Genomic DNA, 26,878 nt, shown 5'->3' with positions numbered 1-26,878 from the left:
ACCTGTGGCTCTGGTGATGTTCAGGTCTTTGCTGCCACTAAGGGCTCTGTTTAAGTCTAGGGTTCAAGTGCAGTGCTAGGCTGTGTTCATTTTCATGGTTTGTGCTGTTAGCAGAAACCATATGGAGGCTCATGATCTATCCCCCCCACCCCACCCCACTGACTGTGAAGAGCACGGAGACTACTTTTCTTGTGATATTAACAACAGACACACAACTGAAGAAGGACATGGAAAGCTTTTCTGATAACTCCTACCCTAACCCCAACCTCACTCCCCACCAATGCAATGGAGGTGCTGAACAATGGCTGTCCATATTGATGGCTTCTGGTGGCAATGTGGGATGAAAGGACTCAATTCTATTTAAGAGGCAGGCCACTGAGAGTTTGACCACACTCTAGTGAGTATATAGATAACACAAAATGGACTTGTGTGGGTTTGGTTTTTTTGTTTTGTTTTTTTTTTTTATATCTTTTTATCTTTTAGTTCTTCTGGGGGGCTGGTCACAAGCATGGGCAGACTGGGCAAGGATTGAAATTGGAATACATGATATGAAACTCCCAGAGAACTAATAAAAATGCTATGTGGGAGAAAAGAGTTCTACTATGTGAGTCATTGAATATTTTTAACTTTAAAAGCTTGTTTATATCAGTATATAATTCTATACATTAAAACTATCTACTCTTTCTTTTACCTTCCATATTCACGTTTTAAAGTTAGCTGATTGTCTTTATTTTTTCCTTAATTTATTTACTTATTCATTTTCTATCCTGATTTCAGGCCCCACCTCCCAGTCCCACCTTTACACGACACTCTTCCCATTTTCCCTCCTCTTCTCCTCTGGGAAAGTAAGACCCTGCATGGGTACCATGGGGCCCTGGCATATGAATTTGCAGCAGGACTAGGAACACCCTCTCCCACTGAGGCCTAACAAGGTATCTCAGCTAGGGGAAAGGGATGCAAAAGGAGGAACAGAGTTAAGAGTCAGCCCCTGCTCCACCTTTGAGGGGACCCACGTGGAGACTATACTGCACATCTGCTACATATGTGTAGGGGACTTAAATCCAGCCCATGCATGTTCTTTGGTTGGTGGTATAGTCTCTGTGAGCCCCCATGGGCCCAGGTTAGTTGACTCTTTAGATATTCTTGTGGTGTCCTTGATCTACTCTGACTCCTTCGATCCTACCTTCTGCGCTCTTCCACAATGCCTCTCAACCAAAGAATTGATAAAATGTAGTACATTTACACAATAAAACATTACTCAGCTATTAAAAATAAGTCCATCATGCAATTATCAGGCAAGTGGGTGGAACTAGAAACTATCATCCTGTGTGAGGTAACCCAGACCCTGAAAGACACACATGGTATGTACTTACTTACAAGTGGATATTCATTATAAAATTCAGGATAACCATGCTATAATCCACAGACCCAAAGAAACTAAGTAGCAAGGAGGAGCATAGGGAGGATGCATGAATCTCACTCAAAAGAGAAAATAAAATAGATAGTAGAGGTGGTTGGAGGGAGGGAGTGAACTGGGCCATATTCACTTTTCCTAATATTTCATAGTACTGAAAAGGGAGTAACTTCAAAATTTTAGTCAACAATTTGAGTTGCCTGCCAAGAGTAAAAACCACAAAGAGTCAACTATTTTTCACTCTTTAAGAGAGTTAAGGTTAAAGCTTATTACTAGGTATCATGTGTAATAAGATATTAGAGCTATATGAACGAATCTGAGAAGATGTCATTATAGCAGGCATTGTACAAATCCTTTAGAAGAAGTCCCTTGGAATTGGCCATTAAGCTGTGACCTGAAAAGAGAGAAAGATGCAGAGGTGAACGATGGCTGGGCTAAGAAGCCAGGGTTATACAGATTGTTCAACTGCTCCAAGACTTACATTAGACTTTATGGCAATGATTTCTTCCAGCCACAAGGAAGGCTTAAAAAAACATAAAATTTAGAAAGCATGGTCACTTGCAACTGAAGTGCCTGTTCAAATATAAAATCAGCTTCTTGATCACATTTAAGAATTCAGTATTATCCAGAAGACTAAGTGAGAACCAAATCCCTAAGCTTTGGTCAATTAGGAAAATGTAAAAATCCCAAAGATAATGGCACAATACACTTGGACTTCATTAGAGTAAATTGTGTTATCCATTAGGCTACTGAAATATCTCAATAATATGGGAAAACATATGCAGTTTAATTTCCCAGGTTATAAGCCATGGATTTCATTTAGTTTGGATCAGAAGTAGAGGGCTACTATCAAATAAAAATAAATCTCTCTGTCTATGTAATATGTATATGATGATATTTTATATATTATGTAAAGTCTGACATATGTGCATATGAAAAAATTCAATACATCTACTATACATACAAGTTCATGCTAGCAGAATTAGGCTGTCCAAAAATATGAAGTTTCTGCACTGGTATTTTCTTTGTTATTGATAGGGTTGGCCACAATGTAAATATCATTCAGCTTGCTTTCCTATTAGTGATGTATATTCATGAGCTACTTTTTCCAAAATAAAGTCTTTTCTCATTTAGTGTTATAGATTACATTCCCATAACAACAAAAATACCTAGAAATAATCCAAGAAATATAAGCATAGTGATACACTGATATACATGAAGGTAGTAATTCAAAACAGCACTGTGACATTACACTCTTGACATCTGTGTAGTTACATTTGGTAACGGTTTTATTAAAATGTATGAGTATAGTAACCCCTTGTTGATTGAATTCTACCACAGGAGACACATGATTCTAGCCCTCAAGGAGATTTCAATCTAATAAGCTTTATTTGAGGTTCTTGGGGCCAATTCTCCCAAACTTAATAAAAGATGGACTAGTGTCTCCCAGAATATAAATGGTTCTTAGGAACCACAAATTATAGAAATAAATTCATTAAATTTATATATATCTGGGTCAGGTAACTGAGACAGTGAAAATGCCAGACTGAGTTGATTAAATACATCTGAAGTTTGGAAATAAGCAGAGTGTGGAAGTCTTTGTGACATGCACCCAATTTCTGCTCACCTCTATATCCCCTCATATCTGCCTTTGCCCTTGCAACATCCTCCTCATAATAAAATAACACACACACACACACAGACAGACAGACAGAAACACATACATACACACACACACACACACACAACTCACAAAACATCTTACTGTGGAAGCTGTTGTATGTCACAGTGTGTCCCACAGTATATTTCTCTGTCCACATATCTTCATTGGCAAATATTCATTGGTCTGGTTCCAGATCAGGGACTTCTGTGACACTATCAATATTGGAGCCTCATCGGGATTCCTCTCATTTATCCTGTTTTTGCCCTGTATCACGGAAAAGCAATAAGATTTTCTTTCATCAAATCAAAGCAACTTTATATAAAGATAGAAAAGCAGTAACAGGCACATATGAGAATGAGAATTCTCCTTTGGTTCTGAAGCAAGGAACTCTCATGTACTGTCTGGTAGAATAAAGGTAAAATTCCCCAAGGCAGACCTCAGATTTGATTTCCTTTTCTAGGGAAAAATTAGATGGGCTCCTAATGGTCGAAGGAAACCTTACAGAACCAATCATAAGCTGATGAAACAGAATTCCCTTCCCTGAGGGAAAAGAATGGAAAGAAAATGTTAGCAAGTTACAAAAAAAAGATAGTTGTAGGGTGCTAAGTGTGTCAATCTTTGCATCCACCAAAACGAATGGGGGAACTTCTCTTGAAATGTGGGGTTTTTGAAAGTTGCATCCTGTAGGACTGTTCAGAAGCATTCTGTTCTCAAAATAAAGGCCCGCTGCGTTCATGAACTCGCAGCAGCTCTAGTTGCCTGCACAAGAGTGGCCCAACATGAAGCTAGTCAGAATTCCAGCATGGATGGCCGGCTGTGTCCGTGAAACCCTAGCTTCGAAACTTTTGGAAGTTCAGTGGTTCTAGTACAGGGAGAGTCACATTTTTCAGGAGTGGGGCCCCTGGTAGGTTCCACATGCTCCAGTGAATGCACCTATACCTCTCCGTATACCCGCAACATTCCTGGACTCAAGTTACTTTAAAAAATCTGACATAAAGTTGGGAGAGGTATTTGGTGAGGGAGATTAGTGAGGAGCACAAAGGTCAGAATATCATCGACATATGTTATACACATGTATGCAATTCTCTTTGTTGTTGTTGTTGTTGTTTTTATTTTTTGTTTTGTTTTGTTTTTTTTTTCGAGACAGGGTTTCTCTGTATAGCCTTGGCTGTCCTGGAACTCCCTCTGTAGACCAGGCTGGTCTCAAACTCAGAAATCTGCTTGCCTCTGCCTCCCAAGTGCTGGGATTAAAGGCATGTGCTACCACTGCCCAGCTTGCAATTCTCAAAGAATATGCAGGACCAAATTTTAAGAATGTAGGTTTATTACAAAAATACATTTTCTCTTACTCGATTATGATTAGAATACTTGAAAACCAGTGATATAATGGTAGAACAAAATGCATTTCTAATAGCCAAGAATAAAGTATTCAGAGGAGTATGTTTTCAGAGGCATGTGAAATGTGTGACTCAGTCGCTATTCATACATTTTCATTTATACACTCTACAGGCATAAACTGAAACCCTACTGTGTGCAAGGAATCACTTGAAAGGTGTGACTCAGTCATTATTCACACTTTTCATTTATGCACATTAGAGGTATAAACCCTACTGTGCACAAGGCATCAAAGTGTGACTCAGTTGTTATTCACATCTTTTCATTCATGCACACTGCAGGCATAAACTGAAACCCTACTGTGCACAAGGCATCACTCACCAGTGAGACACAAAGAGTGTCTTTCCTTGTGATATTACATTCCTAAAATGTAAGTACTGATAAAAATAACGCATTTGTCTTTATCGGAAAGAAAAATATAAATACACAGAAAAGAAAATAAAACCTGACTTTTAATCTGGTCTCTGAAAAAGCAGTAGGGCATGTTTTTAAATGCCATACCCTAATGAGCCTTCTGATGTTTCTTTTTTCTTATCTGTCTTTTAGTTAAACTTTAAAAACTTGCAGCTAGTGTATGAAGGCCATGGCTGCTCAGTGAAATGCTATTGCAGGGGATTCTGTTGATTGGCGTCCTCGGTGACATTCCTTTCTTAACTGATTTTACTCTTACTTCCCAAATGGTTCCCAGAGGATATATGACTCAAGCCTTGGCCCTTTCAGAAGTTTCATATTTACACCACTAGCTATGTCTAAGAGTATTGAATGAATGCTTTGCTCATATGGCAGACCTAAAATATATCAAAATGAGTCTGTTGTTGCCTTTCACTCTTTGTATTTCATCATGGTTTGCACAGCCCTGACACTTTGATGTCTGATTTAATGCATAAAATGTTATGCCCTCCCCCCTACTTCTTCATTTACTCCGCTAGCCTACTGACTATAATGACTTTTTATCTAAGCATAAGTTATCTCTCTAGTTAATGCACTTATTTCCAACTCTGTAGCCATTGTCTCTTTTTCTATAGTGCTTGCCACTGTAACAGCAACCTAACTGGTCTCTCTGCTTAATGCTGGCATCAGATTATTTCCTTGTAAGAGATGATGGATATGTGTACACACCAAAGACTTGGCATAACATCAAACCTGTCTATGATCAGAACCTCTTGTGCTTGTTCCAAACTTGACCCCTGTTTTATTCTCTCATAATACTTCATGCTGTAGACAACCCATTGAGAGTTCCCAGGGCATGTCTGCACTCTTTCCTTTTGTTCATCATGTTCTCTTGGTGCACACCTGGTAAAATACCATTCGCTTCTAAATTCCCCACCATAACTGCATCTCACTGAGTTATTTTCCTCTGATGTCTACAGCCATTCCTTTCTTTTCTACAAAAGCAGGACCCTCTTGGGTTATTTCAGACAACAATCTTTTGTGCTATTCACACACACACACAAAATGCCCATGGACCGTAACATCAATGTGTGATTGTTTGTGTTGTGTATGTGCTTTCATCTGTATCCATGTGTATGAACTTGTTTGTGGAACCAGAGGTGATCAATACTGGGCATTTTCTTCATTTCCTTTTTACTATTATTTATTTATTTATTTATTTATTTATTTACTTACTTACTTACTTACTTGAGACAGGCTCTCTCACTGAACCCAGAACTTTCTAATTTATCCAGAAGACCCAAGAGTCCTTCTTTCTCTGTCTGTCCAGCACTTTGCCTGTCATGCCAAATTTTTTATTTTTATTTTTTCACATTAGTCCCGGGCACCTGAATCCGGGCCCTCCCAGGTCCATGACAGGCACCATCCTGTGAGTCCTCAAATGCTGTTTACTTGGCTTTAGCAATGTCTATATCTTAGAGGAGTTTCTATTGCTTTGATGAAACACAAGCAATTTGGGAAGAAAAGGGTTTGTTTGGCTTCCCCTTCCATATCACTATTCATCATTGAAGGAAGTCAGGACTAGAACTTTTAAGTAGAGCTGGAACCTGGAGGCAGGAGCTAATGCAGACGATCTGAGGCACGCGGCCTATTGGCTTACCTCTTGTGGCTTGCTCAGCCTTCTTTCTTATAGAACTTAGAACCACGAGGCTAGGATGATTCTACCCACAGTAGGCTGGACCCTCCCCTATTAATCAGTAATTAAGAAAATTTCCTATGGCTGTATCTTAGAGAGGCACTTCCTCAACTGAGGTTCTCTCCTCTCAGATAACTCCAGCTTGTGTCACGTTGACACAAAAATCACTCAGCTGAGTCTGTTAATGAGGCTGAAAATAAAGCTTACTTGACATACTACATTATAGTAGTAATTTTAATCTCACACTTCCTTAAGATAAAAGGGGGGTTAAGAACATGATGCAGAAGTGCCAAGTTTAAAGAGCATTTTTTAATTTTTATTTTTTATTAATCATTCCATTTGTTTACATCTAAATGATAGCCCACTTCTTGGTTACCTTTCCAAAAGCCATCCATCCCACAACCTCCCTCACCCCCTCCTTTGCCTCTGTGAGGATGCTCCTTCAATTATCCACCCTCTCCTGCCCCATCCTTCTAGCATCCCCATGTGTTGGGTCATCAAACCTTCACAGGAACAAGGGCCTCCCCTCCCATTAATGTCACATAAAGCAGTCCACTGTTACCTATGTATCTGGGGCCATGAATCCCTCCCTGTACACTCTTTGGTTGGTGGTCCAGTCCCTGGGAGCACTGAGTGGTCTGGCCAGCTGATGTTCTTCTTTCTGTGGGGTTGCCATCCTCCTCTGTTTCCCGACCAGGGTCCTGAGCTCAGTCTGATGGTTGACTCCAAACATCCACATCTGCATTGATTAGTTGCTGACTTTGTAACCTCACCAATATGACCTAAGTTCGACTTCCTCTTTCATGTCTATGAATCACCTCTAGAATTAAAGGATAGTTTCCTTAAACCTGATATGCTACCATTACCACTGGCAGAGGTAAGGCCTATACGAACTTAGTGGCTTTGTTTATCCTTAGCTCTTTTCATTCTTAAAAGCAAGATGTAATTTTCAGTAACTGGCCTTCTTCATAAGAAGCTTGGCTTCAAAACGTACAAAGGCCAGCTGCAAGAAACTCAAGCAAGCATGTGTGCCTGATATCAGATGTCAGAACTATGGCTTACCATATTGCTCCTCATTTGTGAATTTATTATCATTCTCTCCACTACTTCAGTAATCACAAAAAAACTGCCTTACATACCAATTTAAGCTAATTATCCTCAGTTCATAGGACTGTGCTGAGTCCATGGTAAATCCTGAAAGGGAATGTCGGTCCACTCAATCAAAAGCACCTGTATCCCACTGGCATTTGCTTCCTGCTAAACCAAGCACACATTACCTTTGTATTGTCTCCCTCATGGCTACACGGCAGTGCTGCTTTCTTAACCGCCTGGGGAAATCTACCATTGAGTAAGGCAGGCAATGGCCCTTGGTTTGGGGCTCTAGAGCCTTTAAAAATATTGTTGGCATTCATCACTACATAGTAGTACAGCTGTCAGAATACATTGCCTTAATTGGATATTTATTACTCCTGAAAAAAAACACAAATTTATTCATATTTTAAAACTCATTCAATGTAATGACTTTTCCTTTTAATTCTAAATATTTTAATGTATTTTGCCACCTTTATAAGACAAGGTCTCATAAAGTGGTCCCTGTTCTTCTGGAGATTATTATGTACACCAGGCTAGTCACAAAGTCACAGAGATCCTCCTGCTTCTGCATCGTAAGTGCTGGGATTAAGGCGTTTCCTGTCATGCCTGTGTTGTGTACATATTGCTGAAATGTGTACTTCAGTGCTTGAGCATTTACCAGTGAAAACAAGGAGTCTGTGGTACAAAGAGCAGAAGAAAGAGAAGTCTTGCCAATGGGTTGGCAGCCAGTCCCAAGAAAAATAGCAAACACATTCCTGAATTACTTGATGAGAACTTCCAGTTGAAATTTAGGCACTTCCTAAATCTACTAAGGGCACAAAAATGACATCGTATTGTTTTTAAAAATGTGTTATATATATTGAAGTAATTTTTTTAACCAAGATGATATTATATAACACTACAATATTTTCTTTTTCTTTTTTAAAAAAGTTTTATTTATTTATTATATATAAGTACACTGTAGCTGTCTTCAGACTCTCCAGAAGAGGGCGTCAGATCTCGTTACGGATGGTTGTGAGCCACCATGTGGTTGCTGGGATTTGAACTCAGGACCTTCAGAAGAGCAGTCAGTGCTCTTAACCACTGAGCCATCTCTCCAGCCCTACAATATTTTCTTTAGTTCAATCTCTATGCCATAAACACCTATAACCCATAAAGAATTAAGAAATGTAAACATATTACAAGAAATATGTAATAGCATAGCAAAGTAAAACACTTAGTTAAATATTATGCTATCCTTTTAAGACTAATTGACTTGCATTTATTTTGTGGTGATTTCATTTGCACAATACCATTTCTTATAATTAATAACATTTCACATGTTATGTTGTCTTTGTCAGCCTTGATTTTTAAATCTCATGCATAGTTGGAATGAAGAAATTTGGTTTTGCTTTGAGAGGACAATAAAGGTTCTCTCTTCTTTAGCTGTGACTGAAATAGCTTTTTCACTTGGTGATGTAGATTGAATTTTCCATTTTAGGACATTCTGTGGCATCACACCTATAAATGCAGTTTGGGGATTTGCTTGTTCTTTCGTAGCTATCCCTCACATACCACTAACACAGACAGTGTGTTCAGATCTCACTTTCTTTGTTTTTATTTATAAATTTGTTGTTTTGAATTCTACATATGTTCTGTACTCTTTTATATATATGTATATGTATATGTATATACATATATATACACATGCATATTAAAGATGTTTTAAGTTGATTATACTTTTTTTTTTTTAAAGATGCGACTCAATAGGACAAGAGTTATACATGGAAATCTCATGAATTCAGAACTTTAAAATCATGAAAGCATCATTTCATGACGTAAAAACACAACCCTCTCTGGGCAAATGAGCAGTTCAGGTGATGAGGACTAGACTCTTAGGGTGCTCTGCCTATTCAGAGTTGAAACTGAACCAACAAGTTCTTCACATTGTTATAAAGTCACTTGCTTCAGTTTATAGAGAAAAGAATATGACTTGCTATCCTTTCTCTGTATCATTTTCAAAGTATCCCTCTATGTGTTTATATAAAGTTCCAGAATCAGCACATTTGAGGCAACTTATTCTCTTTTTGGCTTTGTGAATATTTCTCTCACCATTCATTTGACAGGCTAGATGTACATACACTGCAAGGCTCAGACTTTTCTCTTTGTTCTATGACCATAGGAAAATGTCTTCACGTCATGGAGAGTAACCAAGAGCAAGAGCAATAACTTGTAATATTTGGCAGTCTATAGCAACACCCTGGCTAATAATTTTAATAGAGGCAGCACATTCCTGACACTGGGCTATTATTTTTTTTGTTAGCCCATGGTGTCTAGCAGGAATATTATCACCCTATTATAGGAAAACATTTTACCTCTTACAATTCATTATATATATATATATATATATATATATATATATGCATATGCATATGCATATATATTCATGTATTCACATACACATATGGAAAGAATTTACAATAGTAGGCTTTCATATGACTATTTTAGCAAGATCTTTATTATTATTTAACCTTTCCTGTATGCACTCATCTACACTATACTACCCTCTTCTACTTCAGTTTAAACCTTGTGTTTCACTACTCTTCTTTAAGCATTTATATAACTTTTTTCTCCCTTCTATACCTCAGTAGCCAAACACTACATGGCCTTTTACTGATTTCTTGACCTATGTGGGTATTCCAACTGTAAGAAATACATATCTGACTATCCAAAGCTCATATCCATAAATAAAACATTTGTCATTCTGAATCTATGTTACTTCTCTCCAATTAGTTGTTTAGATCTATCCATTCATTGAGTAGTAACTTTCATAATTTCCTATTTTAACAGATGAATAGTATTCCATAGTGTAAGCAAACCACAATTTGATTATCTGTTCATCAGTTAATGGACATGTAGTTTGTTTCCATTTCCTGGCTTTTGGGAAACTAACAAAAATACATATGGAGAATAAGTGTTTAAGTAGTAAGATCTAGAGAGTTTGATGATATATCTGCTTCATGCGGTAGATCTATTTGTAGCTTTGTGAGGGATCTCCACATTGATGTCTGTAGTGGCTCTGCTCATTTGTAATTCCACAAGCAATAAATGAGTGTTCCCTTTTCTCCACATCCATGCTAGTATTTGTTGTTATTTCTTTGTAAATTATTATTTTTATTTTTTGAGGTTAAAATATAATGAAATCATTTTACCTTTTCCCTCCCTCCCTCTAAATCATCTCATACGCCTCTCCTTGCTCTAAATCAAGTTCATGGTCTCTTTTTTTTTCACTACTTTTTGTTACATACACATGTATATCCATATCTATTCATATATAGATATCCTCCCCATCAGTCTGTTTCCTGTTACTTGCATGTATGTTTAAGTCCTGACTGTTTGCTTTGGGATATCCCATTGGTGTGCTCTTCCCTAGGGCAGACTTGCCCCTGCTCTAAACATTCCTTAGTTGTCTGTAGTTCTGTATGCACGGTTGAAGCGTCTTGGGATTTTCTTCACCTACCTTAGCAGTATATACTGCCTTTACTGTTCCTTTCATATTGAGACAGTCAAATTGATGAAACTTTGTGACTATAGCTTCTGACATTACCAGGAGACACAGTTCACAGCAAACTCCCTTATCCTTTGGCTTTTACAATCTTTCCATGCCTCTTTGGTCTTTGTAGATGTATTTGATGGTGCTGAAATCTACAACTTAGCATTTTGCTTGGTTGTGTTTTCTGATGTGGTCTCTGTCTGTTGCAATGAGAAATTTCCTTGATGAAGGACAAAGATTATGCTTCTCTGTGGGTATGAGCACAGCTAATTAGTGTAATTAGAAATTTTGCTGCTTTAGTAAGTGGTAATAGTAGGTTCTCCAAGATTCATGAGTTCACTAGCCATTTCCTAGATTGTAAATGTGGGTGTGAATATGTGTGTAGATTTTTTATAGGAACACTTTTATAACTGAACAAGATTTTAAAATCTCCTGATAAGTGCTTGGAGACATGCTTATAAGTTAAAAGCTTTTTCTGCTCCCCAAGAGGAACAAAATTAAGTTCCCATATGAACTTTTTAATTATACATGGTAATTACTAAAGTATAGATAAAACTATTTTAAAATTCATAATAAAAACTAAATATATAAAAACATAAAATACAAACCTACTATGATAGATAAATTTATATTATATAGTTTAATATAATAAATACCCATATATATCACCCTAGAGCAACTAAAATATATATAATATTTAGTTTTAAAGACTGTAAGTTTTTATAAAATTTGATAGTGTTAAGTTAGTTTAGTTTTTTCCCAGAGTGCATAGTTTGTCGTGAGGTTTTTTTTAAAGTTAGTTTTAAATTTGTGTATCTAACAACTTTTTTTGCCTTTGCATGGCCATGCTATACACACACAATCTTCAAAACTAAACACAAGAACTGTGTGGAAGCTGTGGAAAAGCAGTTATTCAGAGAATATAGTCTTACTTAGTTTCCTGCTGCTGTAACAAAGTATAAACTACCTTGAAAAAGGCAACGTGAGGAAGGAAGGGTTTTATTTCTGCCCACTGTTAAAGGATGGACCTATCATTGCAGAGCAAGAAAGTAGAAAAATTTTGAAGCAGTTATGCCACGCACACTTGTCTCCTCCAGTCATATCCAAAATATCGGGGATAAAATCCTGATTAAGGATAAGAGGCAATTAGGATCCAAAAGGAGTTCTGTGCCTCCTAACTCAGACGTGTTCCAGATCAGTCTTTCCAATCATCAACACGCCCTCATAATTAGGCATAAAGGTACCCCAAGAAATGATTCGTAAATGGCTAAGATTGGGCATTGTCCCCTGACCAACACAATGCTTCCAATCTATCCTAGTTTTAATAACAAGCTGTCCATAGCTTGGAATTTCTCTCTAGGAACCTGCCTTGCCAGAGCTAGCAATGGAGATCTAGCACATTCTTTAAGGCAATAGATAGTTTACAATAGTTAGAACTGCCCTTTTATGTACTAGAGAGTAATCGAAGGGCTTCCACTCAAGAACATTAGCTAGAAGTGTTAGGTCAGGTCAGAACTTCCCACTCCTTGCCTCCAGGAGAACCAGAGCATTAGCATAGGAATATCAAAATACCTCAACAGGGAGGGCTCCACTCCTCTTCCCCCTGCTTCACACCTGGCTACCAGACTCCACTGACATTGATGTGAGGTCACTTGCCTACATGACCTCAGTCCTGCGCCTCTTGCTGTAACCCCCGCCTGCCTACATGACTCTTGTCATCTGCCCTGCTTGCTGTATGGTATTTAAGCCTGAATTTCACCTTATACAAATACATTCAGATTCACCATACCCTTTTGTCTCGAGTCTGTCTGTCATCAGCCGACTTATTGCCCACCTGACCAGAATTCTCATCCCATGGAAATTGGGGTCCCCACAATGAACCTGATCCGTGGCACAGTTAGTCACATGACAAACCAAATAAGGAAAGGGATAGGCTTGGATGCTGTTACTTGGCTACATTTCCTCTTTCAAACAAATCAAGACAATCTCTTACCTGTATAACCAGAAGCTAACTTAATCTAAATAATCCTCACAGGTGGGCCTAGATCCTTTTCTCTTGGATGATTCAAGATTCTGTCAAGTGGACAATCAGCTCTCACCATCACATATCCCATGATTTGCTCATGAACATTATCTGTAATGATCTCGGGGACATAGACCCAAATTTGGCCTAGAAACAGCTCTTCAATGAAAAGCTGCAATGGACAATTGTGTCACAAAGCATGGATAAAGAACAAATGTGTCATTCAAAAGAAAGTAAAGCAAATAAAAAATAAAGCATAACCAGTTGTTTTTAATTAATATCTAATTAAAGAGAAAATTTTAGAACTAAAATGACAAAGGGTGTCTTCATATTTTTTTGTTAGACTTTCCTTGAGAAGGAAAACTCTTGCTATATCTTTTTAAAGAATCTGAAAAGTCTTCGGCTTTACATGAATGATGTACAAAATTGGAGAAAGAATGAAAAGCTCTTCACTATACCTAGGTGATTTCCAAAGTGGATTTTGTCTCCTCCATCCCTCCAGTCTTCTCTATAAATCACAGTCACAATCTGTAGCAAATGCTGAAGCAAATGCAGAAGCCAGCATCCCAGAAGGCACCAACTGGGATGTCACACATTCAATGAAAAAGAAGGAAAGGAATAATTTGATATATCATACATTTGTTCAGTCCGCTATAGTAAAAATATTTACTATAACATATTTAAATATATACATAAGTAAATTTTTGTAAGTGAAAGTTAAACTTGTCCTTAATTTGAGATCACATGTTAAAATATCCAGTGAATAATTACTGGACTTTTCATTTTTTTTTTTAAATTTAAAATGTGACTACACATTTCCCTCTTTCCTTTCTCCCCTTTACCTACTCTCATGTACCCTATCCCATCTCTATCTTGCTTTCAAATTCATGGCCTTTGGATATATGTGTATACGTATATGATTACTGTGTTTTCAACTTGAGGTGGTGTTTTCAATTTAATTGTGTGATTTAATCTCATTATTCATTAGTTCAAAAGGAAAAGTTTTTGTTTGTAAATTTATTAGTAAACTATGTAAATATTACATGTGGCTCATTTCATAAAATGTAGCTTATAATATACTTTTAAGTAAAATCTAGAGAGGCTTAATTTTATGGTTGACTAGAAAAATAGGCTAGAAATAAAAGGAATACATACCCTTTTTATGCTCCATCTCATGATTGGAATTAAAACTCTGAGATACAAAGTTTTCTGTTGGGCCAGGACTCATTTCATTTGTGACAGGACATTTGATTTTTTTTATGACAGAGGATGGAATTTTCTTTTTCTTTCACATTATTTATTTTTAATTTCTTTAAATTGTTATAAAATTGATCAACACATAAACTTTAAAAAGGCATTAAATTGCTTGTAATGGAATCCAGCAGTCTTATCATTCCTGGTCTTGCTTGATTACTGAGATAAATTGCCATTGCCTTTCAAGAGCAAATTTTGTGAATATAATTCAAGAATTAATTCATTTTGTATAAGCACTAATGCCCACTAAATAGGTAAAGATAAGGTCTGAAGTTTAGGAAAGAGATTGTAGATTCACATGCAAATTTGGAAATTTGTAGCATTTGTAACTATGAAAATGACTATCTAAAATTTTTTACTTTTATTAAATATTATATATATTATGCATTATATATACACACATATATATATATGTGTGTATATATATATATAGTACATCAGTCTTCTGAAGGGTGATTGATGAGTGCAGCTGGTTCTTTGAGAAGTTGATTTAATGAAGAAACTAAACAGCAAAAGCTATGGGAAGGTTATTTATCATATTGAATGCCAAGGCCAGAAGTAGAAAGAACTGAGGCAACAGTGGAACAAATCTAGCTTAAAAAGAGGCATGAAATACTGAAAATCATCTAGTTCAAACAGAATCTTCTTGGCTGAGTTAAGAGATGCCTTAATCAAAGGGTATAATAATGTTATTAAGAATTAGCTTCATATTCTGTCCATTCATCAGCATCAAAGTAGTAGGTTTTCTGTGACAGCCTCAAGCTGTCAGTCTGATAATGGTACCAGGTATGCATTTCATCTTGAGAAGAAGGATTTAAATCCAACCAGAATGCCATTGATTACTGCATAATGATCATGTCACTACTGTACCAGGCCAGTCATTACTCTAGTTTGCTAGGCTCACAATAAGGTGTGATAGACCCTGACTTTTCTCCTCCAGTTCACGCGTAGCTCCTTCTAGAACTACTAAAGCCAGTGGGCAAAAGGTAAAGATTCTAGGAGAGTACCAGTGTGATTTCTCAAGGCTTCATGACTCAAGTATGTAGATTCCTCAGCAACAGGGCCTTACTATCAGGTTCTGCATGGTAACCAAGAACACTGAAGTGAGCCTGTAATATTTGGTGAACTTTAGGACCTCATTGGCTCAGAACTTCAAAAGAAGTGACTCATTCTTGGGACAGGGCTTTTTATTTGTCATGATGTCTAACAGTGTCATTGTTACCTTGTTATAGAATAATGCTATTTTAAATCTTTTTATGTAGGTTTAGAGATGTATTTTAGAAAGTTTCTGCAGAATAGTATGTGGCTTTTGAGGTCTACAGTGTTAGTTATCACTCTCTTCCTCTCATTACTTGTTGCTGCCTGCAGCTAAATATGAACAGGTTCTCTGGGAAAGAGATAGGAGCCTGTAGAGAAGGGAACCGGACGGCGAGAGGGGATTAAAAAATGGGACCGAAGCATAGTGTGCTTTCAGTCCTCCATGTGTATTTTCACCTGCCTCTCCTACAAGCAGGCAGGCAGAAACCCCTCCCCCAGTCCATACAGTTATTCTGCTCTGCACTTTCCCACCTCAGTTTAGTCCCTTTTAAGTGTATCTATGAGAACTTCCCATCTTTTCCCTGCTGTGCAAACCCCTCTCCTTTCCAGACCTCTGGTGGTATTCCAAATAAAACTCTCTCTCTCTCTCTCTCTCTCTCTCCCTCCCTCCCTCCCTCCCTCCCTCTCTCTCTCTCTCTCTCTTTGTGTGTGTGTGTGTGTGTGTGTGTTTGTGTGTTACTAAAACTTGGAGACATGTCAACAGAAATTATGTTAAATTTGGAGGAGACAATGGAAATAAATAATATAATAAATTAAAATTGTTCATTAGGGACATTTGAGACAATATTCAACTGAACAAAAGAAGTTAAATTGGAGTCTTAGTGCAGAACATACGTAGTTGAAGAAACGATCAATACTCTTCAATTTTAAAGAATCTGTCATTTTATTTAAAAAAAAAAAAAGTAAGGAAAAACTAGGAAGACTTTGGTCTGTACCACAAGGCTGTACCCGAGAGGATGGAGGCGGCTGGGAGGAGAGGCTTACGGAGGAGGGGCTCACGGAGGAGGGGCTTATGGAGGAGGGGCTTACGGAGGAGGGGCTCATGGAGGAGGGGCTTACGGAGAAGGGGCTCATGGAGGAGGGGCTTACGGAGGAGGGGCTTAAGCTGGTGGGCAGAAGTAGAGAGTTAGAAAGGAAGAAGGAAAGGAATAAAGAGCAAGCTTCTCTCGGTTCCAGGAAAGCAGGCAGCTGCGGGGTCTCTGGCAGAGATTGGTCCTGCAGTTCCAAGGAGAAAGAGAAAGAATAGAAATCGGTTAGGAAAATGGCTGATGGAATGAAGAAATGAATGAGGAAGGCTCCTAGGTCCACATTCTGAGGTGGGCGTGTTCCACATCATGGAGCTGTGAGAGGTTAGAGAGCAAATGATGCTCAGTGACTTCAGTCATTACATGAATGTAAATGAAACCACACTTACATACTATTTACCCACCCACTAGAATAGAAGAAAGAAAGACCCACAGTGCCAGGTAGAGGAAAACAAAACAATTGAAACTGTCCTACATTGCTGGTGGTAATATAAAATTGCAGTCATATTGGAAAACAGACCAGTTTCTTAGAATCCCACAACATTGAACAGGCATCTTCTGCATTGCCCTGTGATCCTAATTCAGGGTGTTTCCCATGAGGAATTAAAATCATTAAACACAAATATTCGTAGAAAAATATTACAAGCAGCTTTATTTATAAATTGAACGCGAACAACTGTTTCATTGGAATGTAAATGATTAAATAAGATACTGATACCACACATCCACACAATGGATACAACTTACTTATCACACTTAGGGAGAAAAATAACCTTCATATGTTTCAATTTACATGGACTTCTGACATCATTCCTCAAGACTTTTGACCTACTGGTCCCATGAGATAATATTTGGGATGAAGATAGTTTCTGTATTTTAATGACCTTAGTTATATCACACACCCAGTTATAGTTAAAACAGATCAATCTGTGCACCTAGTGAGGGCATATACTTTCACATAAATCTTTAAAGCGATTCTTTAAATTATTTGCCTCTTTTATATTTCATTCCTTTTTATCTACTTGACAAATTATAATCATAAAAATGGTGAAGGTAAGTGCATGTCTTTTCTAGAGTGCTTTTATTTTGATAATGGTATATCAGTTTGTCAAAGGAAATGAATTTCATGATATTTGCATACATGAATATAATGTTTCTTGTTACTCACTCTGTCATTCTTTCTTACCCTCCCCTCCTTGCTTCCTGTGTTTCCACATCCTTATAGAATCCTCTTATTTCTTTCACTATGAAGATGGAAATCTTCATGACAGTGCCTGTAAGGTTGTGAGAGACCACACTGTGACTGTGTTTATTTGGGGGCAGGATTGATGGTCTGACCCTGATGAGGTCTCACCATGTGCCTGTCTGAGCTAATCTTATCCTGAAAGAAAAAAAAAATATAGCTCCAATTTAAGGTGCCAGTTCAGACAAAAGAGAACCATCCTGAGCACTTAGCAGCAGCAGTTCAACACTTCTCAGTAATATGCTGAGATGAAAAACTACAGTGGACCATGGGAGCCACTAGCATTTCAGTCAGCCCCAGGGACAGCACACTCTAAACTGGGCACTCTAATGTCACATATGAATTGTAGCTGAAATTTTCTGAAAAGTTAACTTCCTTAAGAATGCAGTAATATTAAGCACAAGGCAGCTAAAAAAAAATAGAGAAAGAAAGAGGTAATATAACCACATAACATCCATAAAGAGCTTTGTGTAGGGCATTAGGGTAAAGAGACAGATCAATTTAAGTCCACCAACTAGCATAATCCTACATACATAGCTAGATACAAGATAAGATGTGTGGTATCTGAACATGGAACAGAACAATGCCTGTCTTATCTTCTGCAGAGTCAATTGTGTTAGTCTGAGAGAACATCAAAAGCGAGACTTTGCTGTGTACAACCAATCATAGATCTGTTGTTCATTCTCACTGTTAAAATTTTTTCCTCTATTTGAAGAGCTCTGCTTTCCTTTTGTTCTCGTCCAAATCACCTGATATGAAACACGAAACATTACATATGAATTATCAATAATTGCTCAAGAAACTAAAACCAATTTGGTTCAAGTCATGTCAGGGTATATCTGTCAGCATATATGTGTGTGTGTGTGTGTGTGTGTGTGTATGATAAAATTATTATACTTAGGGTTCTGCAAATGTTCATTTTAAGATTAATTTATAAGTAGGGCTAAACTTACTAGAAGATGAGGGTCATTAAGTTGAAATATCACCCTGTATCAATCCTCTTGTAGGTGGATGACTTTTAGATATTAGATGCAATTCTTATAAAAGTTAGCATTTGCTTATATTCTGGAAGAAACATTTCCTGGAAAATATCTGAAAGAGAAAGCACATTGATACTCTTGGGAGGCAGCGAGCACGTATGTTCTCTACACAGACTAAGTTAAACTAATCCTACAGGGAAATGTTCGAGTATATTGCCAGAATGCATGATGTCACACAGACCCACTGAATTATCCAGTATAGTAGCCAGAACCTAAACCTCCAGTGTTCATTAATAACTATGACCACACAAAAATTAGAATTCCTATCACAAAAGCCCTTATCAGAAACCCAATAATGGCTTTTCAGCTTAACATTCTGCTTCTCATAATATACCTAGAGATTTAAAGCAATGACTTTTGACCCAAGTAATTTTCTTGTAAGATGAAAGTGAATTGGATGATGAAAACTAGGCAGAGAATACTAAAGAATTCAATTACACTTTCTGACTTAAGTTGTTAATCTAGCTTTTTTTTTCTATTTATGATACGGGAAGCAGCTATATTATATAGAAAGCAGCTCTATTATTCAGAGTAAATATTGCTGATAGAGGGGAAAAAGGCTATACTTTGTCACATTATCACTCATGCATGCACATTCACAAGGCCCTGGATTTACTTTTTGCCAGTTTCAATTAAACTTCATTTGAATAAAACAAGAAAGTTTTACTTTAATCCACTAATGTTAAAGTACTGGACTCCGTACCCATACCACATCATCAAAAGCATAATATACATTATTGGTATATGTGCAATGAATATTCATTGATTTAAAGCATATTTATTGGGAAAAAAACAAGGAATAGATAATGTACACATTATTTCTATAAAAAATTAAAATAAAAAATAATGAAAAAACAACTCACTCCAGAACCAAGCTCAGGCTAATCACACTTGCCTGAAACTCAAGCCATATTTTCATCCCTATTGTGAGCCAATTGAAAACAATTCAATAATGAGAGGCTGGTGTAGCATTCTATTTTTATAAATGTGAAGGCAACAGCTCCTGTCTTGCTCTACTGTGAGTTACTCTTGCTCTAAGTGAGGCATAACTACAAGTTGTATGTGAAGACTATATAGGAAAGCCTAGTAAGCTGGATGGGGAGGGATTTATAATTTGTGAGTAGAAGTGTGGGAGACAAATCCCAACACATGCTTTTCCATTCTTTCCTTTTCTTCTCAGTATAGATAGACATGGCTTCCCGTGGTTTCATCCTTCCTGTCAGCTGAGACCGACAACTAGAATTTGTATTTGTAGTACTCTTACTGCACTTCATCCTATGGTTCATGCCTTTTCACCTGTGGGTAGTTTCCCAACTTTGCTGACTAACTGAGTTGGCTGGACATGGTTGCCCTAGATATGATTCCTTGACTTAGAGTCATCATTTTTTGATTTTCTGTTACAGTCTCTGGCTTTTTTTTTCTTACAATGAGTAAGCATGAGGCATTATATTTTTATAAATTTAAAAACATTATTCTAGATACTGTTGTTTATGTCTACATTGCCTAGGTGATATCACAAATATGATGTAGAAAATGACAATATCAATGCCATTTCTGTTGTTGCATAGTGGATATCAGGGTGCTTAGAAGTGAGGATGACTCATTTATTCTTTTTTTTATTAGATATTTTATTTATTTACATGTCATATGATTTTTCTTTTCCCAGTTTTCCCTCCCAGGAACAAACAAACAAACAAACAAACAAACAAACAAAAACAACAAGAAAAAAACCCCTGTTGTCATTCTTTATCTGTGTGTGTATCTTTCTTTGTGGTGTTAAGTAGAGTTTGGAAATGCCCTTTCTGCCTCAAACTTACATTGACATAGAGTGTAATGATGGACTTCATAACCTGTCCCTGACTTTATTGTATTCGTACTCTTGGTCCTAAAACTGCAGTACTTTCCACAAAGGGAAAGAATACATTTCCCTGGCTGTTCAGACTGAATGTTACCAAGTGCCTTGCTCAGCTTTATAAACTGATTCAGATCTGAAGGAACCTGCCATAAAAGAGCCCTACAGGGCACCAAGTGAGGGATGGGGTTGCCATCCCACAGTCATATCTCTGACCCATAAATGTTCCTGTCTGAAAGCATTACAGGAATGGAAATGGAGAGGAGCCTGAGGAAAAGAAGGTCCAGAAACAGACCCAAAATGGGATCCAGCTCAAGGGAAGGTCCCAAGGCCTGACACTATTACTGAGGCTATGGAGCATTTACAAAAAGGGACCTATCATGACTGCCCTCTGAAAGATCCAACAAGCAGATATTTGCATCCAACCAATGGACAGAAGCAGCTGATCCCTGTCCTTGAATCAGGGAAGGCTGAAAGGAGATGAGGAGACAAACAGTCTCAATTAATCTGGACCCTTGAGATATCTCAAACACTGGACCACCAGACAGGCAGCATACACCCGCTGATATGAGGCACCCAACAACCATACAGTAGAGAACTTCTGGGTCTCTGTTCATTCAGAGATGATATACCTAACCCTCAAGAGACTGGAGGCCCCAGGGAGTTTAGAAGTCAGGTAGGGTGGGGGGTGGGGATATCCACGTGGAGACAGGAGTTGTGGGGAAGAAGTATGGGATGTGAAGCAGTAGGAGGGTGAATGGGGGACAGAGAATGGAATATAAAGTATAAAAATAAATTAATTTAAAGAAAAAAGAAAGGAAAAGCCTTACATATTTCAACACCAGTTCAAAATCAGTTTTTCCTCTGCTTTCTCACAATAGAACACAGAGGACTTCAAAGGGTATGAATGTTTCTCCACAATGACAAGTGTGTATTTAATTCTGCAGAACCCATTAATTTAGCATCTTCTACTTAACTCAGTTCTGTAACTTCTCTGACATATGATCAAATTTCATAGGTTAAGGATAAAACCTCAAAGACTTCCCTACCACAGATGAGCTAATGGTTGCAAAGTTTGATTAGATTTTCTGTGCTTACGGACAGTAGACAACCAATAAATCTCATTTTCTTGCCCTTTGATTTATTGTATTTTGGATATTGTATATTTTTGTTTGTTTTGAAGTAAACAATGGTAAGACCTTTCATTAGCAAGTGTAACAATGGCATTTTTTTTTGAAAGCACCGTTTGTGGCTGTCACATTTTGTGACATTCTTTTAGTATTCCAAACTTTTTCCTGGTTATTGCATTTGTTTTGGTTTTCTGTGTTCAAGGGTCTTTAATGTCACTACTGCAGTTGTCTTGATAAATCACAAGCTGTGTCCATCTAAGATAACAAACAATAAAGTAGTGTGTGTTTTGTATACTCCAATATACAACCTAGTAAGTCTCTGATCTCTTGTTCTGGTTTCTTTACTTTTTTAGTTATTTAGCTATATGTAAATTAGGCTAATTAATATGCTAAGAATGGTTCTACATGTTCAAGTAAAGGAACCGTATCTTTGTCTACCTTTACAGCAAAGCTGGAAATGAATAATCTTAGCGAGGAAAGCAGGCCAAAAATGACTTAGTCTTGGCATCCTCTTAAGAACAGCCAAGTGGTTATTACAAGGAAATTTCTTGAGAGAAAATAAAAATAGCACTTCAGTAAAAACACAAATGATAAGAAAGCAAAACAACTTTATTGCTGATGAACATTTTTAATTGTTTAGATAAAATGTGAAAAAAAAAGCAGATAAAGAATCCCAGCCTCTAAATATAGTGACCAGTTTGAAATACATCTGTAAGGGTTGATGTTGTGTTGTTTTCTACACATGAGGAGAGAGAAAGCCACAGAAAAGAGCGCAAAGCTAGCAGTTTGTTTCACGTCTAAAGGCACAATACAGCTGTATACAACAGAAGGGCAGGGTGTGTCAAGTTGGACAAAAACATCTACGTAAGGTCATTAATGAAGGAGGCTACAAAAGTCAGTATGTTGTTAATATACATGACACAGCCTTCTATGAAAAACATAAAGATGCTGAGTTGGACTCTCATAATTGGAGAGAAGTCAGTACTTGACTTCAATGCTTTGAGGACAGGAAGAATACCTGGTTAGAATCTAGTAGAATTGTTAATTTTAAATTGAAATCAAGGTTCACTTACCATCCTGAAAAAAATCCTACTGCCCTTCAAAATGCTAAATCTACTCTCCATGTAAATAGAATGACAAGAACTGAATGATAACATAGCTTCCCACAACACTGAGTATTTCAAACCTACCTAATAACAAAGAATTCCTTTCAAAATTCTACTGCTCCATGACAATGTCCCTGGACACTCTAAGTTCCAGATGGAGATATGTAATAAAATCACCAATCAGTTATGTTATTACTTGCCCTTAATGCATTCCAACTGCACTTTCCCTTCTCCTGCTTCTTCATTTTCACCCCACCTTCCCTCTCCACCATATCTGTGCTCCTTCAATTTCCCTTCAGAAAAGAGCAGGCTTCCCAGGAATATCACATGAATATAGATAACAAGATCACTGCCTAGCCCTATCATCACCAGAGAGGCCTGCTCCTACAGCTGATGGGAACAGAGGCAGAGAGCAACAATCAAACATTAAATGGAAACAGAATCTAAAGGGGTTTCTATCTTTGGAGCTCAGGGAACCCCTATCCATGAGAGAGAGGAAGAATTATAGAAGTCAGAGGGGTTGAGAACACCAGAAGAACAGAAAACACTGAAGCAACTAAGCATGGCTTATAGGGGTTCACAGAGACTAAAGCGCCTATCAAGGAGTCTGCATGGGTCTGTACTAGGTCTTCTGCATATATAATATTGTTGTTAGCTTGCTTAATGTTTTTGTGGGACTCCTAACAGTGAGAGTAAGGGTGTCTCTGATTCTTTCACCTGCTTTTGGAGTCCTTGTCCTGCTGCTGTGTTGCCTCACTCAGTTCTGATGAGGGTCTGTACCTAGTTTTTATTCTTGCTAATGCAATATTCATCAAAATAATTCATACATCAAGGGGTAATTTGTTTACTAAGGCAGTATTTAAAAAGTATTTTTTATAGTCGAGATCTGGATATGATGCCTCCCATGGATCTGGGCAAATGTTAAAAAATTTTACCTCGGGGTGTGTCTAGCACCAGTGGTCACAAGAAGTAAGGGTACAGATGTTCTCAGATATGTCGTATGAAATTTTGGTGAAGTGTCATCCCACAGAATTATTTCTACCTCTTGGTTTTCTTTTTTTTTTTTTTACCTCTTGGTTTTCAAGCTATACTTATTGTCCATGATACAAATAATCAAACAGACTTCAGCAAAAAAAAAAAATAGACTTGACTAACAAGAGAAACACATTACCCTTTATATAAAATGTAGTCATTTGAAATAAACTTTAAAAAATCAAATAAGCAAGCTTATAATTACTTTAATGGTTTCAAAGTCTAGTTGACAAAGAAATTGTGAAATTGGCTGGGAATGGTGGCTCATACCCATCAAACTCCAGAGGCAGATGGGTCCCTTAGTTCAAGGCCAGCCTGTTGTACAAAGAATGTTCCAGGACAGCCAGGGTTATTCAATGAAGTGCTGTCTCAAAACACATGAAACCAAAACCAACAAGCAAACAAAACAAAAACAAAAACAAAAGAAAAAAGTGAGAAACAAAGGAAGGAAAGAAGGAAGGAATTGTGAAATCGAATAAATATGATCTAAAATTAATTCCCTTTTGTACAGCTGATCAAAGTTCAGCCAGAGCATCTGAGTTTTAAAGCTTCTCATCGACAAAGTGCTTCTTGTAACCAAAAAGATAGAGCTCTCAACTCTACTCTACACTTTCTAGATCAGAAGATTAATACAACTTACATGTTTATAAAATTTGTCTCATGGAAACAAAGTTGCTTCACCAATAAGCTCCGGAATGGACTTATTTCAGTGTGTCTGAGGGAAGACAGAGTAACTAATGATTGCACTTGAAGATCTCCAAGAGTAGTCATCTCTTCTTCATTGTCAAGGAAGGTAACATTCAAGGTTAAATTATTCTGTTTGAAGAATGCAAGTAACAAGAGCTATAATCAAATGAAATTATTTCTGCTGTAGTTGTGACAATCGAGATGGTCCTTGGGACGACTCTGTTACTCACAAACACAAATCAGAGAGAAGAAAAGGGCACATTTTGATTGACTCATTATTTTTTTTAAATGTGATCTATTCTCTAAATGTTTTCAGATGTTTAAAAGCTGTCTATAAATGTTTATTTCACTTAGAAAATTTTTTAAACACAAGTTCTCGACAACTAATGTAAACTGTCAATTATTTAAATGTGCACATGTAGAGAAAACATGTCTATTTAAAGAGCAAGGCATGCACCATGGTGAAAGGTACACTGATACTTTTCAGTGAAAGAATTAACAGAAGACTTGAAGCATTCCCGAGACTCCAGGTGTAAGATGTTAAATGCGTTTCATACTTGTGTGATTGCTTTGGATGGCATTGGGACTGCAGCTCATTGACATGTTGTATAAACACTGTGTGAATTATTTCTTATAATTTAGTTTATATCTGTTAATGTTTAATTCTGTCATATCCAAAACTAATCCAAATTCTTACACTCAAAATGATTAGTCAACAGAACCTTGCTCTGATTCTTTAGTATCAATATAAACAGGTTGTTCATTTAGCTGGGGTGTGAATGGGTATGTGTGTGCATGTGTGTGTGTGTGTGTGTGTGTGTGTGTGTGTGTGTGAGTATGTGTGTGTGATTTGATAATTGGTACTTAATTTCACTAACATCTTGCCTTCTTAAAAATTCATCTATTAACTGTCATCCTCATTCTCAGGTATATATTTTTATGATCATAACCACTATTATGACCTGACCTCAATAAATGATAAAATACCTAAAAATAGCATTAATAGAATGTAATTTATAGAAAATTCAAAGTTTCTTTGTTTGGTGTTCACTAAAAGAAATAAAACAGGTAAAAGGGTACTGATGGGGGATTTGTCATTTAGTCTGGTTGATGAAAGGAAAATATACATATATCTTTTTGTGCTTGGCAGATATAAAGAATTGGCTTCTTTCAGGAATTATCTTGGATTCTATATTAAAAGCACAAATTAAATAAAGTAGAAAATACAAGTTAAGATATGAAGCATAGCTGAGATAGTATGGTTCTTTATTTTAAAACCATGCCAGTTGCCTAATTACTTTGACACTTTATTAATCTTTACTATTTATCTTGTTTATTATCTATCTGATTTTTGAATTACTTCTATGGGAGTTAAATTTGTATTTAAATATGGTGCTGTCTGACTCATAAAGTAACCAGAAGTGCCAGGATAGGTAATATTAAAATTATATGTTTTATAGACATTGGTTAAATAATTAGAAAAAGGTCAAACGTTACGTATTAAATTGAATTTTTGGTCACAAGCACTAGGCTGAGCAGAAATATGACAAGGAGATGTGCAGATAACTTCAGAAAGTTCCCTTCTCTCAAGGTCACAACTCAGTGGAACAGAGAGGACAAAAGAAGAGTCATCTGCAGAATGCAGATGCTGGGACATCCACAGGGACACAGCCTAGATGACACCTGGCTTCACCTGTGAAGTCACTCAGTGATGCCTGCCACACCCAGAGCTAGAGCTCCTGAACTGTTAGCTGGTAAAGAGCTGCTGTGTCATGATGCTGTTGAAATTATGACATAGCTAAAAAAAAGCCAATTCCAGGGAAACATAGCATTCAAGGACACATTCACTATGTACTATAACTTGAAATAAGAGCCACTTAGAGTTATTTTCAGCACCTGGTTATAAATCATGCAAAGATGAGAGTCTTTGCTCATTTTAAACAAAATATGAAAAGAGAACAGTTCCTTTGGTTGTTCAATTATGTACAATCATTTTGGTTACCGCTACAGTTGAATAGTCTTTGATGGTTAGATGGCTTAGTAGGTTAGCACTTGCTGTGAATGCCTGAAGAACTGACTTCAACCACTGAAACCCAAGATGGAAGGTGGTAACTGACTGGTGAAAGTTGTCCTCTGACCCCTATCCTGTGTCCTGTGCTCACTTGCTATCTCTCTCTCTCTCTCTCTCTCTCTCTTTCTTTCTCTC

The 26,878-nt window shown here is 37.2% G+C and overlaps 2 long non-coding RNA genes across 3 annotated transcripts in view; both read right to left on the bottom strand.

The window, feature by feature from the left end:
* Positions 1 to 746: 746 nt before the first annotated feature.
* LOC116086070 overlaps positions 747 to 26,878 on the bottom strand; it is a 503,346-nt gene continuing 477,214 nt past the window's right edge. Inside the window, exons 10-12 of one of the 2 annotated variants that reach the window (XR_004116812.1) lie at positions 3,180 to 3,341; positions 1,896 to 1,937; positions 747 to 1,808 (exon numbers count right to left, since the gene is read on the bottom strand). This is a non-coding gene — a long non-coding RNA (uncharacterized LOC116086070). The remainder of the gene's footprint in view (positions 1,809 to 1,895; positions 1,938 to 3,179; positions 3,342 to 26,878) is intronic. The other variant, XR_004116813.1, reaches the window with a different exon arrangement.
* On the bottom strand, positions 17,212 to 23,366 carry LOC116086071. The gene is made up of 3 exons (XR_004116814.1): positions 22,921 to 23,366; positions 18,779 to 18,917; positions 17,212 to 18,574 (listed from the first exon to the last, which is right to left on the bottom strand). It is a non-coding gene; the product is annotated as an uncharacterized LOC116086071 (long non-coding RNA).

This window comes from Mastomys coucha, unplaced genomic scaffold, assembly GCF_008632895.1.
Source record: "Mastomys coucha isolate ucsf_1 unplaced genomic scaffold, UCSF_Mcou_1 pScaffold12, whole genome shotgun sequence".
Classification (NCBI taxonomy): domain Eukaryota; kingdom Metazoa; phylum Chordata; class Mammalia; order Rodentia; family Muridae; genus Mastomys; species Mastomys coucha.
The sequence above is the reverse complement of the archived record's forward strand: the minus strand, read 5'-3'. Positions and strand labels throughout refer to the sequence as shown.